Genomic DNA, 14,653 nt, shown 5'->3' on the forward strand with positions numbered 1-14,653 from the left:
GAGGGACAAGAGGAAACCTGAGAGGGAGGAAGAAAAGGAGGAAAAGACAGAGGAAAACAAAGACAAGAAAAGGTTGGTGCTGAAGGGCCTGGGAGATGTGTTCAGGTAAGGACAAGCTCAACGCACCACCATCTACTCTTTACCCTCTAGACCCCATCAAAAACTATTCTTCTGTTAATTTATTCAGTAAGCATTCCGGAATCAGAACACAAAGTGTGTTTTCTGACTGCAATTGGTATTAATGTTGGTGACCCTCACCTTAAACCCTGCTGGGTTACTGGCCAGGCAGCCAGGCCTCTGGCACATTTCAAGCGAATTATTTTTAATAAGGATAGGATGTTTTATTCATTATGTGTAGTATCATATCCACCTAAACACAAACTCTATTTGTTAATCCAGTCGACAATGCATTGTACCCAGCCTGAGTACTAATATGAATGTGATATGGTCTTATTAGAACAGAGGACAAAAAGCTTGAGAAGATTATGAACTTGATTTAATTAGAATGACTTTGCATGTATTTCAGATGCCCAGGGGTATTGCATGGTGAGTCATCTGTTGCTGTGCAGTCCTGTTTGGTGGCCTACAGCATGTCAGGCTAATGGTGTGAAATGGTTAGAGATCACCGTGGGGATGGGAGGTTGTATCCTACTAAGGGTGTACCTTACACCCTCAGGGGGTTCAGACATGCAGTGGGGTCCAAGTTATGATTTTAGGCACGCAGCTACCTAAAGTCACGAAGCTAATCAAACAGAAACCACAATTAATCATTTTGATTTGATACTCATTTGAATCCACCATAAATTAGAGAGCGTGACACGCACACACACACGTCTGTTATCGTGCAATAAATTGTTTTCCTGTGGATCATCTTAATGACATTATCCAGCATATCAAGGCACAAATATCCACAATGAACAATAAAATATGTTTCGAGGTCATGATTCTGGAATTCGGAAAGGTCACTTCTCTGTCATCATTTGCGCTTTGGTGCCATTACATACTGCAGTGAGAAAAGTTTTTTAGAATTGCACATGCAAGCATGAGCACGGTAACACACACATGCCAGACACACTCAGCTTTATTTCCATGAAATCTCTATTAGCATAAAAAAATCATATTTTCCCTAACCCTAAACCCAACCCTAATGCTTAAACTCTAACCCAAACCCCCAAAATGCTAACCTTAACCCTAACCTTAACCCTAAACATTTAAACTTAAAATAATATATGAATCAATTCAGGACATGAAAATAATCCTGACTTTTCCAAAAAGTTATTGTTTTCCTACCTTTTCAGGACATTCGGGTGAATTGTTAGGACATTGGGGTTCTGATAAGGTAGGAAAACAAGCACACGCACACACACACACACACATACCAACTCCATCATCACATTTGCTGATGACACCACGGTTATAGGTCTGATAACCAACAACAATGAGTGAACTGGCATTGTGGTGTCATAACCTCTCCCTCAAAGTCAGATCAACATGGGGATGGGGGGTTCAGACATCATGCAGTGGGTCCAAGTCAGAATTTTAGGCGCGCAGCTACCACCGCTGCCGTGAGGCTAATCAAACAGAAACCACAATTAATTATCATGATGCTCATTTGAATCCAGCATAAACGCACACGCACACACAAGTCTGTTATCGTGCAATAAGTTGTTTTCCTATGGATTATCTTAATGGCATTATCACAACTCACAGCTCCTTACTGAACAATAAAATATGTTTGGCCTGATTCAGGAATTTGGAAAGGTCCCTTATCTGTCATCATTTGTGCTTTGGTGCCTTCTCTACATCCTGCAGGGGGAAAAAAAATTTAGGTCATTTCCCATGCAAGCATGACCACGATAACACACACATGCCAGACACACACACACACAGTTATATTTCCATTATTTTCTTTTACTTTTTGGAGAGTAAATTTGTTTTAGCATTAAAAATCATATTGCCCCTAAACCTAACCCTAACCTTAACACCCAAAACTTTCAACCGAACCAATTAAGCTTAAAAGAGCATTTGAACAAATTCAGGACATGAAATATGTCCACACTTTTCAAAAAGTTCTACCTTTTCAGGACATTTGGGTTCTGATATGGTAGGAAAACAAGTACACGCACACACCAACTCCATCAACAAGTTTTCTGATGACACCAAGGTTGCAGGCCTGATAACCAAAGACGATGAGTCAGCCTATAGGGAGGAGGTAAGTGAACTGTCATTGTGATGTCATTACAACAATCTCTCCTTCAAAGTCAGCAAAACAAAGGAGTTGATTGTTGAAAAAAAAATATATATATATTTAACCTTTAATTTCACTAGGCTATTGAGTTAAGAACAAATTCTTATTTACAATGACGGCCTATCCCGGATGACGCTGAGCCAATTGTGTGCCGCCCTATGGGACTCCGAATCACGGCCGGATGTGATACAGCTTTGAATCAATCCAGGGACTGTAGTGATGTCTCTTGCACTGAGATGCAGTGCCTTAGACCGCTGCGCCACTCTGGAGTCAAAAGATGGGAGACTTGAAGAAGCAGAGGAGGAAACATGCCCTGATCCACATCAACAGGACTGCAGTAGAGGGTCACAAGTTTTAAGTTCCTCAGTGTCCACATCACCGAGGACTTGTCATGGACCAGCATGTTACATTACATTTTAGTAATTTAGCAGACGCTCTTAACCAGAGCATCCTACAGTAGTGAGTGGATACATTTTCATTATTACCTACACCACCACCACTCTTGTCAAGGGGGCACAACATCGTCTGTACTTCCTAAGGCGGCTTAAGAAATCTGGAATGACGCCCCGGGGCCTTTCCAAATATTACCAAGAGCATCCTGACCGGTTGCATCATGGCCTGGTAAGATAATTGGTCCTTCCACAATCGCAAGGCCCTCCAGCAGGTGGTGAAGACAGCCCAGTACATCACGTGCTCCCACCCATCTAGGACATCTACTCATTACGTGAGGATGAGGATGGCACGCAGCATTATGAAGGACCCCATACACCCCAGCTACGAGCTGTTCTCTTCCTTACCGTCGGGCAGATGGTATCGGAGAATGAGGTCTGATACCAACAACCTCAGAGACAGTTTCTATCTACAAGCCATCAAACTGCTGAACACCGAACTGGACAGACCAGCTGCACGGATTCTCTACACATTAGCACACATGCACTCACTCATGCCACACCCACACAGACATATGCACGCACACATATGTAACGCGTTCCATCAAGATAGGCCTATGTCGCACGTCACTACTTCACAGGAGAGGCATTTCAACTTAAATGTTTGTTTTTGGCAGAAATGCTCTCCTTAACATGTGAACTTTTATGTGCTTTAATAACAAACTTGTATACCACCTGTAAATAATAATACAATGGCTAAATTACAAGCCTAGTTGGTTTAGCCACAGAAAAAGATGGGGACCTTCCCGCTAGCCATGATTGGCTGAGATAATGGTTGTGCTGGATATGCCCAGAGATGAGTTTGGATTGGTCTGCCACTTAACATGCTAATGTCTATTTACATGAGATGCTCAGCATTTGTAGATACTCCTTTTACCTTGTTTTTTTTGAAAGATATCATGAAGGACTGCACAAGTGTTGCTACTGCTATCAACATTGCTGCCCTGAATTTTCCATGCTGACTCTCTTTGACTCTGAAAATGAATCAGACAATGAGGAAATCCCTTATTTAGGTTAAAAATATTTTAATCAAACCAGACATTGTAGAGTCTTCGGATGGCAGTGATGGGAAAGAGACGGTGATCAACAGTGTTGTTGTCACAGAAGAAATTGACAGAGTTTTGAAATCATTGGAATTCCGGTGGAAGCAGAGTATGATTGCAAATATGTTAGGAGTTGAAAAGAGAACACAGAAGACTGTTGTATAAAACATCTGTCTCCGGATTGCATCTTCAAGCTAAGGGCAACCATGGCATCCATGTATACGGGTACGAGACTAGCTACATTTTCAGATATATTCGTTTCTAATTTTGTCAGTAAGTCATTTTCATTGCAAGTTAAAGAGTACTGTTAGCTAGCTATCTAACGTTAGCTGGCTGGCTCGCTAGCTAACATTATGTGTATGAGTTGTGTAGTAATATTATTAGTATCTAAGAAAGCAATTTGTATTTCTAGTTATAGCCTAAATTTAGCTAGGTAGATAACATTGGACCTAGTTGCTTAGCTTTAACTACCTGCATATTCATGCAGATTCGTGCATGGTAGTATGGTTTGGGATTATGGGTCTAAACAAAAGACTCCACTATACAAGTAACATTTAACCTTCTGTATCCTGTGCATGTTACAAATATACTGTGTTTACCAGAGATGGTTATGTGAAGAACAACATGACCTGCACCAAAGTCAGATTAGGGTATAGGCCAAGAACTAGATAAAGTGTATTTTTACAAGTACTTTTTTCCAATACTTTTAGTCTTGATCTTTGGTTGTTTACTACGCTACCTTACTCACTCTATTTAGCACATAGCCTCACATGTGAATCCTTACACACAACTTACACACCCTTTTTATCTGCTACTTTGAAATTAGTTTCATTACTAAATGAAAGTTGAAGTGTGAGTCAGTGGCGTTAGACTCTTCCTGTGTCACGATGCAAACAGCACCCCTTCCTCTTCTCTTTCTTTAGCTGTCCTAGAAAGGTGCAGACTATATCCCTGGGCTTGGACCTTGCCATGCCCTTCCCTGGCACATCATCTTTCTTCATTATCTCTGAGTGCCACCGCCACTTAGGAGTTGGCAGGCAGGAGCCTTCCCTAACACTCCCCTGCACACTGCATGTAACTCCATAACCCTCTGTCTTATGAATGCAAATGAAGTGACAGCTCCTGGGCGACAGGTAGCCTAGCAGTTAAGAGTGGTAGGCCAGTAACCGAAAGATTGCTGGTTCGAATTTCTGAGCCAACTCAGAAATGTGAAAAATATATTGATGTGCCATTAATACTTTGGGATTCCCCAGAGTCAGATGAAATCCTGGATATCATTTTTGTGTGTCTGCGTGCAGTTTGAATGAAGTTGTTGCTAGCGCTATTGCAATTGCTAATTGGCTTTAACGCTAATGCTAGTTAGCTCTAACTTCCTTCATACTGGACACAGATACATAAAAATGGTATGCACGAGTTAATTGGCAAAATTGTGAAGTATCCCTTTAACCCTAATTGCTTGTTCTGGATAAGAGTGTCTGTGCATCTCCAATGGCACCCTATTCCTGTTATAGTGCACTACTTTTGACCAGATCCCTATAGGCCCAGGTTGAAAGTAGTGCACCATATAAGGAATAGGGTGTTTAGGACAAAGCCTCTATAACAGCGTGTGACGGTGGTTGACTCCCTCCTTGCCCTCACTTAAAAGCAGGCTAAGAGAAGTAGAGAAAGTTAGTTTTCTGTAGTGAGTTAAGGTGAGACAGTTGTAAGGCAAAATAAAGATATTAAGCTAAACTGTTCATATCAAGGAGCCTGGAAACTAGAATGACAATGCAATGCCAAGCTATAAAAAGGAGGAAAGTCAGATATGATGTCACGGGTGTCGTTGGAAGTAGACCAAAGTGCAGCGTGGTGTGCGTACATTTTCTTTTCATTTGAATGTCGCCAACAAAACAATAAACAATACAAAACAACCATGAAGATTACGCGCTATAGTGCCACAAACAAAGACAACTTCCCACACAGAAAGGAGGGAAAAGGGCTAACTAAGTATGGTTCCCAATCAGGGACAACGATAGACAGCTGTCCCTGATTGAGAACCATACCCGGCCAAAACAAAGAAATACAAAAACCTAGAAAATAGAACATAGAATGCCCACCCAAATCACACCCTGACCAAACCCAAAACAGAGACATAAATCGCTCTAAGGTCAGGGCGTGACATATGAAGTGATAGAGAGAGGGAGAGATCTGAGAAAGAAATAGATAGGAGCACATAGATATAGATATACAAAGAAAGAGAGAGCTGAGAGAGAGAATGAGAAATAAAAAGTGAGAGATATGTATGATGTAATATACGTCAGAGTTAAAAACAAAATTCCCAGTCTGATACTCAAAATTGAGGAGTTTCATATACAGAGAGAAAGGGAATGTCCATCAAGTGCACAAGCACACCATGAGCAATAGTCCTGTTGCATACAAAATATCTTAGAATCACCATCTACCAATGGCATTTACAATGGACTTCACCATTGGTATCACACATGCAACCTGATTTGATTTAGCCTTTATCCTCTGGTGTTAATTTGCATGGAACAGGCCTCAACCAATACGCTCCACACACACACGCACACACACACACACACACACACACACACACACACACACACACACACACACACACACACACACACACACACACACACACACACACACACACACACACACACACACACACACACACATGCCTATTTCATCCCCCTGAGAATATTTAAAATAGTCTGCAATACACTTCAATTTGAGCTCATTTGCAGTCAAAGCTAAAGACGTGGACCCTGATGAACATGCAGTGCACACGCTTAATAGACGGCCAGATTGGTAGTGCGTTAAAACCAGGGCTAGGGGAGCGGGGGGTTGCCGGGGGGTTGCTTCTTGAATGTAAAATGATCCTCTGCAACATATAAAATCATGACTGCATATGTGACTCTTTTCAGGAAACTAGGCGTACTGTCGCACATGACTACTACACAGGAGAGACATTTGAACATTCACTTTTTTTATTTTTATCAAAATGCGATTTGGGGCAGAAATGCCTTCTGGAACATGTGAACTTTCGTGTGCTTTAAAATAACATATAACAGATAATAATATCTGTAAATACGAATACAACTGTGAAATTATGAGCCTAGTTGGTTTAGCCATGGAAAAAGACAATGAGCTGGACATGCCGAGAGATGAGATCAGATTGGTCTGCCATGTAGCGTGCTTCTGTCTATAATATGAGCTGGTCAGTATGCGTAGGTAATCCTTTCCAACGCAGCTTTTTTTTAAAGATATCATGTAGCAGAACTGCATAAGTGTTGCTCTCAACTTTCTGGAGGTCTGAGTTGCGGAATCAGAGTATGATAGCTGAGGAGATGGATAAAATTCTGGCAACTCTCTCTGTATTACGTCTTCTAACTAAGGGCAACAATGGCATCTGTGACAGAGAGGGAGAAGTGTCCATCCATGTATACAAGTAAGAGAGTCTAGCTAACCACAATTTCAGATCTTACACGTTTCTAATTTTGTCCGAAAGTTGGTTGGCTATCTCAGATCCATTTGCATCGCTAGTTATAGCCTAATATTAGCCAGCTAGCTAACATTGAACCTGGTTGGTTAGCTACCTGCAGATTCATGCAGGGTAGTAACATTATTAGTTGGGTTTATGGTTAATTGTTTAGCTAGCTAGCTACATATCGAAACAAAATACTCCACTACGCAAGTAACTATTTTAATAGAATGTTTATGATGTCACTAAAACAACTGTCGATAAACGTAGCTGGTAAATTCGCTCTGGCTATCTACTCCGATTTCAGAGCACTTTCGTCTGTGTGCCAGAGCGTAGAATAATTGATGAATTTACGAATGCTCAGCACCTGTTGAATATGGCCGGTGTCAGTAAATGTTGGCAAAAAGCATAATTCAATTGTTGCCAGCAGCACAGTTGCAGTCACCAAAGCTCTGGACAACATAACAAAAAGCCGAACCAGCTCTGCCAGGGTGAGCAAAATGGTCAGTGACCTGTTCTCTCATTTGTGTCTGGAAGCAGCTAGCCAATGTTAGCCAGTTAGCTTGGGTGCTTGACTGCTGTTATCCAGTGGACATAATTCCGTACAAATACAATCATTATTCTAATAACCATGGAGTGTCTCATTTCCTTTACTTCTAGAAAGCATGACTGAATGTGTCCCAAATGGTACCCTATATAGTGCACTAATGAGACCTATGAGAGTATTTAGGGGATAGGGTACAATTTGTGACCTATAGGCTCGATTCGGTCTTATGTATCAAAATTTGAAATTGTGTTTTTTTAGTAGAGCTATAAGTAGAGCTATAAAATGGCATATCATACACTACAAATGGCCCTTGAATGTTTTGGTACAGCTCCTGGAGAGCTCCGCTTTGTCTACTCCCATTCAGCATAGTTCACACCCTCTTAAGCATTAGCACCAGCCACCTCTTTAAGTGGCTCTTTATTCACGTGAGGCCATGTACTAAACAACCAAAGGTTTCAAGACTAAAGGATGGTTTATACTACGTCTATTGACAGTTGTCGTAATGACATCATGAACATTCTGTCAGGCATATGTGTATAGGTGGCAGGGAAGTCAGGCGCAGGAGAGTCAAACGGAGTGTAAAATGGAGTCTTTTAATAATGTCATAATAACATGCTCCATAACACTAAACAGGAAAAGAACAAAAACAAATATGGGTACGAAGACCCGTTGCGCACCTATACAACAAAAACACTACACTGACAATAAACAATCTCTGACAAAGACATGAGGGGAAACAGAGGGTTAGATACACAACAGGTAATGAATGGGATTGAAAACAGGTGTGTGGGAAGACAAGACAAAACCAATGGAAAATGAAAAATGGATCAATGATGGCTAGAAGACCGGTGACGTCGAACGCAGAGCACCGCCCGAACAAGGAGAGGCAACGACTTCGGCAGAAGTCGTGACAGTACCCCCCCCCCCCCCCCCACCGACGCGTGGCTCCAGCAACGCGTCGACACCGGCCTCGGGGACGACCCGGAGGGCGAGGTGCAGGGCTATCCAAATGGAGACGGTGGAATTCTGGAAGGATCTAACACGTCCTCCACCGGAACCCAGCATCTCTCCTCCGGCCCGTACCCCTCCCAGTCCACGAGGTACTGAAGGCCCCTCGCCTGACGTCTCGAATCCAAAATGGATCGAACAGAGTACGCCGGAACCCCCTCGATGTCTAGAGGAGGCGGAGGAACATCACGCACTTCAGCCTCCTGGAGCGGGCCGGCCACCATCGGCCTGAGGAGAGACACATGGAATGAGGGGTTAATACGGTAATTAGTGGACAGTTGCAACCTATAACATACCTCGTTCACTCTCCTCATGACTTTAAACGGCCCCACAAACCGGGGACCCAGCTTCCGGCAGAGCAGGCGGAGGGGCAGGTTTCGGGTCGAGAGCCAGACCCTGTCCCCTGGTGCGAACACTGGGGCCTCACTGCGGCAACGGTCTGCGCCAATTTTCTGGCGCCTTATGGCACGCTGAAGGTGGACGTGGGCTGCCTCCCAGGTTTCCTCAGCGTGCCGTAACCAATTGTCCACCGCAGGGGCCTCGGTCTGGCTCTGATGCCAAGGAGCCAGAACCGGCTGATACCCTAATACAAATTGAAAAGGAGTATGGTTAGTGGAGGAGTGACGTAGCGAGTTCTGAGCCATCTCTGCCCAGGGCACGAACTTCGCCCACTCCCCCGGCCGATCCTGGCAATAAGACTGCAGAAACCTACCCACATCCTGGTTAACTCTCTCCACCTGCCCATTACTCTCGGGGTGAAAACCTGAGGTAAGACTAACCGAGATCCCCAGACGCTCCATGAACGCCTTCCAGACCCTTGATGTGAACTGGGGACCCCGATCAGACACTATATCCTCAGGCACCCCATAGTGCCGGAAAATGTGTGTAAATAGGGCCTCTGCAGTTTGTAAGGCCGTAGGGAGACCGGGCAAAGGGAGGAGACGACAGGACTTTGAAAACCGATCCACAACGACCAGGATCGTGGTGTAACCCTGTGAAGGTGGAAGATCAGTCAAAAAATCCACCGACAGGTGCGACCACGGCCGTTGAGGAACGGGTAGAGGTTGTAGCTTACCTCTGGGCAGGTGTCTAGGAGACTTGCACTGGGCGCACACCGAGCAGGAAGAAACATAAATCCTCACATCCTTAGCTAAAGTGGGCCACCAGTACCTCCCTTCAAGACAGCGCATCGTCCGACCTATCCCAGGATGACCAGAGGAGGGTGACGTGTGAGCCCAATAGATCAATCGGTCGCGGACAGCAGACGGAACGTACAGACGACCAGCTGGACACTCAGGGGGAGAGGGCTCTGCACGTGACGCCCGCTCAATGTCCGCGTCCAGCTCCCACACTACAGGCGCCACCAGACACGAAGCTGGGAGTATGGGAGTGGGATCCATGGATCGCTCCTCTGTGTCATACAGCCGAGACAATGCGTCTGCCTTAACGTTCTGGGAGCCTGGTCTGTAAGAAAGAGTAAACACAAAACGAGTGAAAAACATGGCCCACCTTGTCTGGCGAGGATTCAATCTCTTCGCCTGCCGGATGTACTCCAGATTGCGGTGGTCAGTCCAGATGAGAAAAGGGTGTTTAGCCCCCTCAAGCCAATGCCTCCACACCTTCAAGGCTTCTACGACAGCTAACAACTCTCGGTTCCCCACATCATAGTTTCGCTCCGCCGGGCTGAGCTTCTTCGGAAAGAAAGCACAGGGGCGAAGCTTCAGTGGTGTACCCGAACGCTGAGAGAGCACTGCTCCTATCCCAGCTTCGGATGCGTCCACCTCCACTATGAATGGCAAAGAGGGATCCGAATGAGCCAGCACAGGCACCGAGGTAAACAGAGTCTTCAGGTGCTCAAAAGCCCTGTTCGCCTCAGCCGACTACTGCAAGCGCACCGGGCCCCCCTTTAGCAGTGAGGTAATGGGAGCTGCCACCTGACCAAAACCCCAGATAAACCTCCGGTAGTAATTGGCAAACCCCAAAAAACGCTGCAACTCCTTTACCGTGGTTGAAGTCGGCCAATTACGCACGGCTGTAATGAGGTCGCTCTCCATCTCCACTCCTGAAGTGGAAATCTGATGCCCTAGGAAGGAGATGGATCGTTGGAAGAACAAGCATTTCTCAGCCTTGACATATAGATCATGCTCCAACAGGCGACCAAGCACCCTGCGCACCAGGGACACATGCTCGGCGCGTGTAGCAGAGTATATCAGAATATCATCGATATACACCACTACACCCTGCCCGTGCAGGTCCCTGAAGATCTCATCTACAAATGATTGGAAAACTGATGGAGCATTCATTAACCCATATGGCATGACAAGGTACTCATAATGACCTGAGGTGGTGCTAAATGCCGTCTTCCACTCATCACCCTTCCGAATATGCACCAGATTGTACGCACTCCTGAGATCCAATTTTGTGAAAAAACGTGCCCCGTGCATTAACTCAATAACCGTATTGATCAGAGGTAGCGGGTAACTATATTTCACTGTGATTTTATTCAGACCTCGATAATCAATGCACGGGCGTAAACCGCCATCCTTTTTTTTCACAAAAAAGTAACTCGAAGAGACGGGTGAAATGGATGGCTGAATGAACCCCTGATGCACAGATTCAGAGACATATGTCTCCATAGCCTCCGTCTCCGCTTGCGACAGGGGATACACGTGACTCTTGGGATATGCAGCGTCTACCAGGAGATCTATCGCACAATCCCCCTGTCGATGGGGTGGTAATTGAGTCGCCTTCTTTTTGCAGAAGGCGAGAGACAAATCGGCATATTCGGGGGGAATGCGCACGGTGGAGACCTGGTCTGGACTTTCCACCGTAGTAGCACCAATGGAAACCCCTAAACACCTACCTGAGCATTCTCGCGACCACCCCGTGAGAGCCCTCTGTGGCCAAGAAACAGTGGGGTTATGGCAAGCTAACCAGGGTAGGCCTAGCACCACAGAAGACGCAGGAGAATCAATAAGGAAAAGACTAATCTTCTCCTTGTGACCCTCCTGCGTTATCATACACAAAGGTGCGATTACCTCCCTGATAAACCCTGACCCTAATGGTCGACTATCTAAGGCATGAATAGGGAAAGGCATATCCACAGGAACAATAGGGATCCCTAAACTATGAGCTAGACTTTTATTAATGAAATTCCCAGCCGCACCTGAATCTACTAGCGCCTTATACTGGGAATGCAGTGAAAAATCAGGAAAAGAGACCGAGACAAACATTAGTGCAGCAGAGGGCTCTGGATGAGAATGGTGCCTACTCACCTGGGGTGATGCCAGAATGCCCTGCCTGCCTTCTCTATTCCCAGAGGAACCAACCCGGCACCGACCAGCAGTGTGCCCTCTGCGACCATGAATGGTGCTCGAGCGGGAACCCCCTCCGGTCTCCCTGCGCACCATCCCTCCCAATTCCATAGGTTCGGGAAAGAGGGTGCGAGAGGATGGAACAACCAGACCCCGATCTAGACGTCCACGAGTAGCCAGCATGTTGTCCAGCTTGATGGACATGTCCACCAGCTGGTCGAAGGTGAGGGTGGTGTCTCTACAGGCCAGCTCCCGACGGACGTCCTCGCGTAGACTACAACGGTAATGGTCGATCAGGGCCCTGTCGCTCCATCCAGCGCCGGCAGCCAAGGTCCTAAACTCCAAAGCAAACTCCTGTGCACTCCTCGTCTCCTGCCTCAGATGATAGAGGAGCTCCTCCGCTGCTTTGCCTTCAGGTGGATGATCGAATACTATCCGGAATTGGTGGGTGAACTCCTCAAAATGGTCCAACGCCGCATCCTCCCTTCTACACACCGCTGGCCCATTCCAGGGCTTTCCCGGTGAGGCATGAGACGAGGGCGTAACTCCTCTCACGGTCAGATGGTACTGGGGAGGCCGTGGCTAGATATAAGTTCAGCTTAAGGAGGAAACCCTGGCAGTATCTCCGTTGTATCCCATGGGTAGGGATAAATGGATCTTCGATTCCGGAGAGGAAAAAACGTTCAAGGGAGATTCCGGTTGTGGTGGTGGTGGCGCTGGAGAAACTCCCTGTCTCTCCCAGCGATCCATATTCTGGACAATGCGATCCATGACGGAGCTTATACAGTCAAGCTCCCTCGCTTGTTCCTGAACGCGTTCCTCCAGCTCCATGAGCATAGTGTCCTCTCCTGCTGACTTCATATTGTTGGTCAGAGATTCTGTCAGGCATATGTGTATAGGTGGCAGGGAAGTCAGGCGCAGGAGAGTCAAACGGAGTGTAAAATGGAGTCTTTTAATAATGTCATAATAACATGCTCCATAACACTAAACAGGAAAAGAAATATGGGTACGAAGACGTGTCGCGCACCTATACAACAAAAACACTACACTGACAATAAACAATCTCTGACAAAGACATGAGGGGAAACAGAGGGTTAAATACACAACAGGTAATGCATGGGATTGAAAACAGGTGTGTGGGAAGACAAGACAAAACCAATGGAAAATGGATCAATGATGGCTAGAAGACCGGTGACGTCGAACGCCGAGCACCGCCCGAACAAGGAGAGGCAACGACTTCGTAAGAAGTCGTGACACATTCTATTGTCGTCAAACATCAAACTTGTCATTGTCGTTATGAAAAACTATCTGCACAAAAACTACAAGCTGCATGACATCACCAGCCTGGGGGTCCAAAATAGCATAACTGTTGTATTTTAACACGAATAAATCCACCCGTTTAAAAAGTAATTTAATACATGTCAATCCAGCAAACCAGCCAAATAAAAGCAACTTTCTAAATGTTTTGATTAATTTCTAGCTTGTTAGCTAGCTAACTAAGGTTACGTTTGCTGGCTAGCCAGTTCAAATAATGATCATATCATGTAGCTGACAACGTCTTCACTTTAGCTCATTTGTATGAATTATAAAAGGAAAATAAACTCACAACAAGATCATTATTTACAAGTCAATGGAATGCCAATTACAGAAAATAGCTTACGGTTGTGTGTGACAAAATAAAAGCATGGTATTATACAGGAGAATTTTTGAATTCGGACACCGTCTCGTTGGCCTAACGCTATATTCTAATCTGACTTTGGTGCAGGTCATGTTGTTCTTCACATTACCATCTCTGGTAAACACATACTATATCAAATAAAATCTAAGTTTATTTGTCACTTGCACAGGATACAGAAGGTGTAAACGGTACAGTGAAATGGCTACTTGCATAGTGGAGTCTTTTGTTTAGACATGTAGCTAGCTAGATAGCTAAACAATTAACCATAATCCCAACTCATAACGTTACTACCTTGCATGAATCTGCAGGTAGCAAACCAACCAGGTTGAATGCTAGCTAGCTAGCTAACATTAAGCATTAACTAGCCATTTAAATGGGACTGAGATACAAATAATATCACTACACAGATCATACACGTAACATTAGCTAGGGAACCAGCCAGTTAATGTTAACTTGCAATGAAAGTTAACATTAACTTTCTAACAGAATTAGAAACATATAATATCTGAAAATGTAGTTAGCTAGACTCTCATGGATGAACAATTCTCCCTCTCTGTCACAGATGCCATGGTTGCCCTTAGTTTTGAGATCTCATCCGGAGACAGGTGTTTTATACAACAGCCTTCTGTTTGTTCTCTTTTCAACTACTACTGCATAAGTGTAATTAAACGCCAGAATTTTCTCCCGTAGCTACCATACTCTGTTTCCACAGGACATTCCACTGATTTCAAAACTCAGTCCTCCAGAAAGTGGAGAGCAAAACTTTTGTAATTCTATGTGATGTCTTTCATAAAAGTTGTGTTAGAAAGGATCTTCCCTGTGACTGGCTGACCTCTCCAAATGCACATCGTCCATCTCCCATCTTGATGTTTGTGTGTG

This window comes from Oncorhynchus kisutch, linkage group LG11, assembly GCF_002021735.2.
Source record: "Oncorhynchus kisutch isolate 150728-3 linkage group LG11, Okis_V2, whole genome shotgun sequence".
Classification (NCBI taxonomy): Eukaryota; Metazoa; Chordata; class Actinopteri; order Salmoniformes; family Salmonidae; genus Oncorhynchus; species Oncorhynchus kisutch.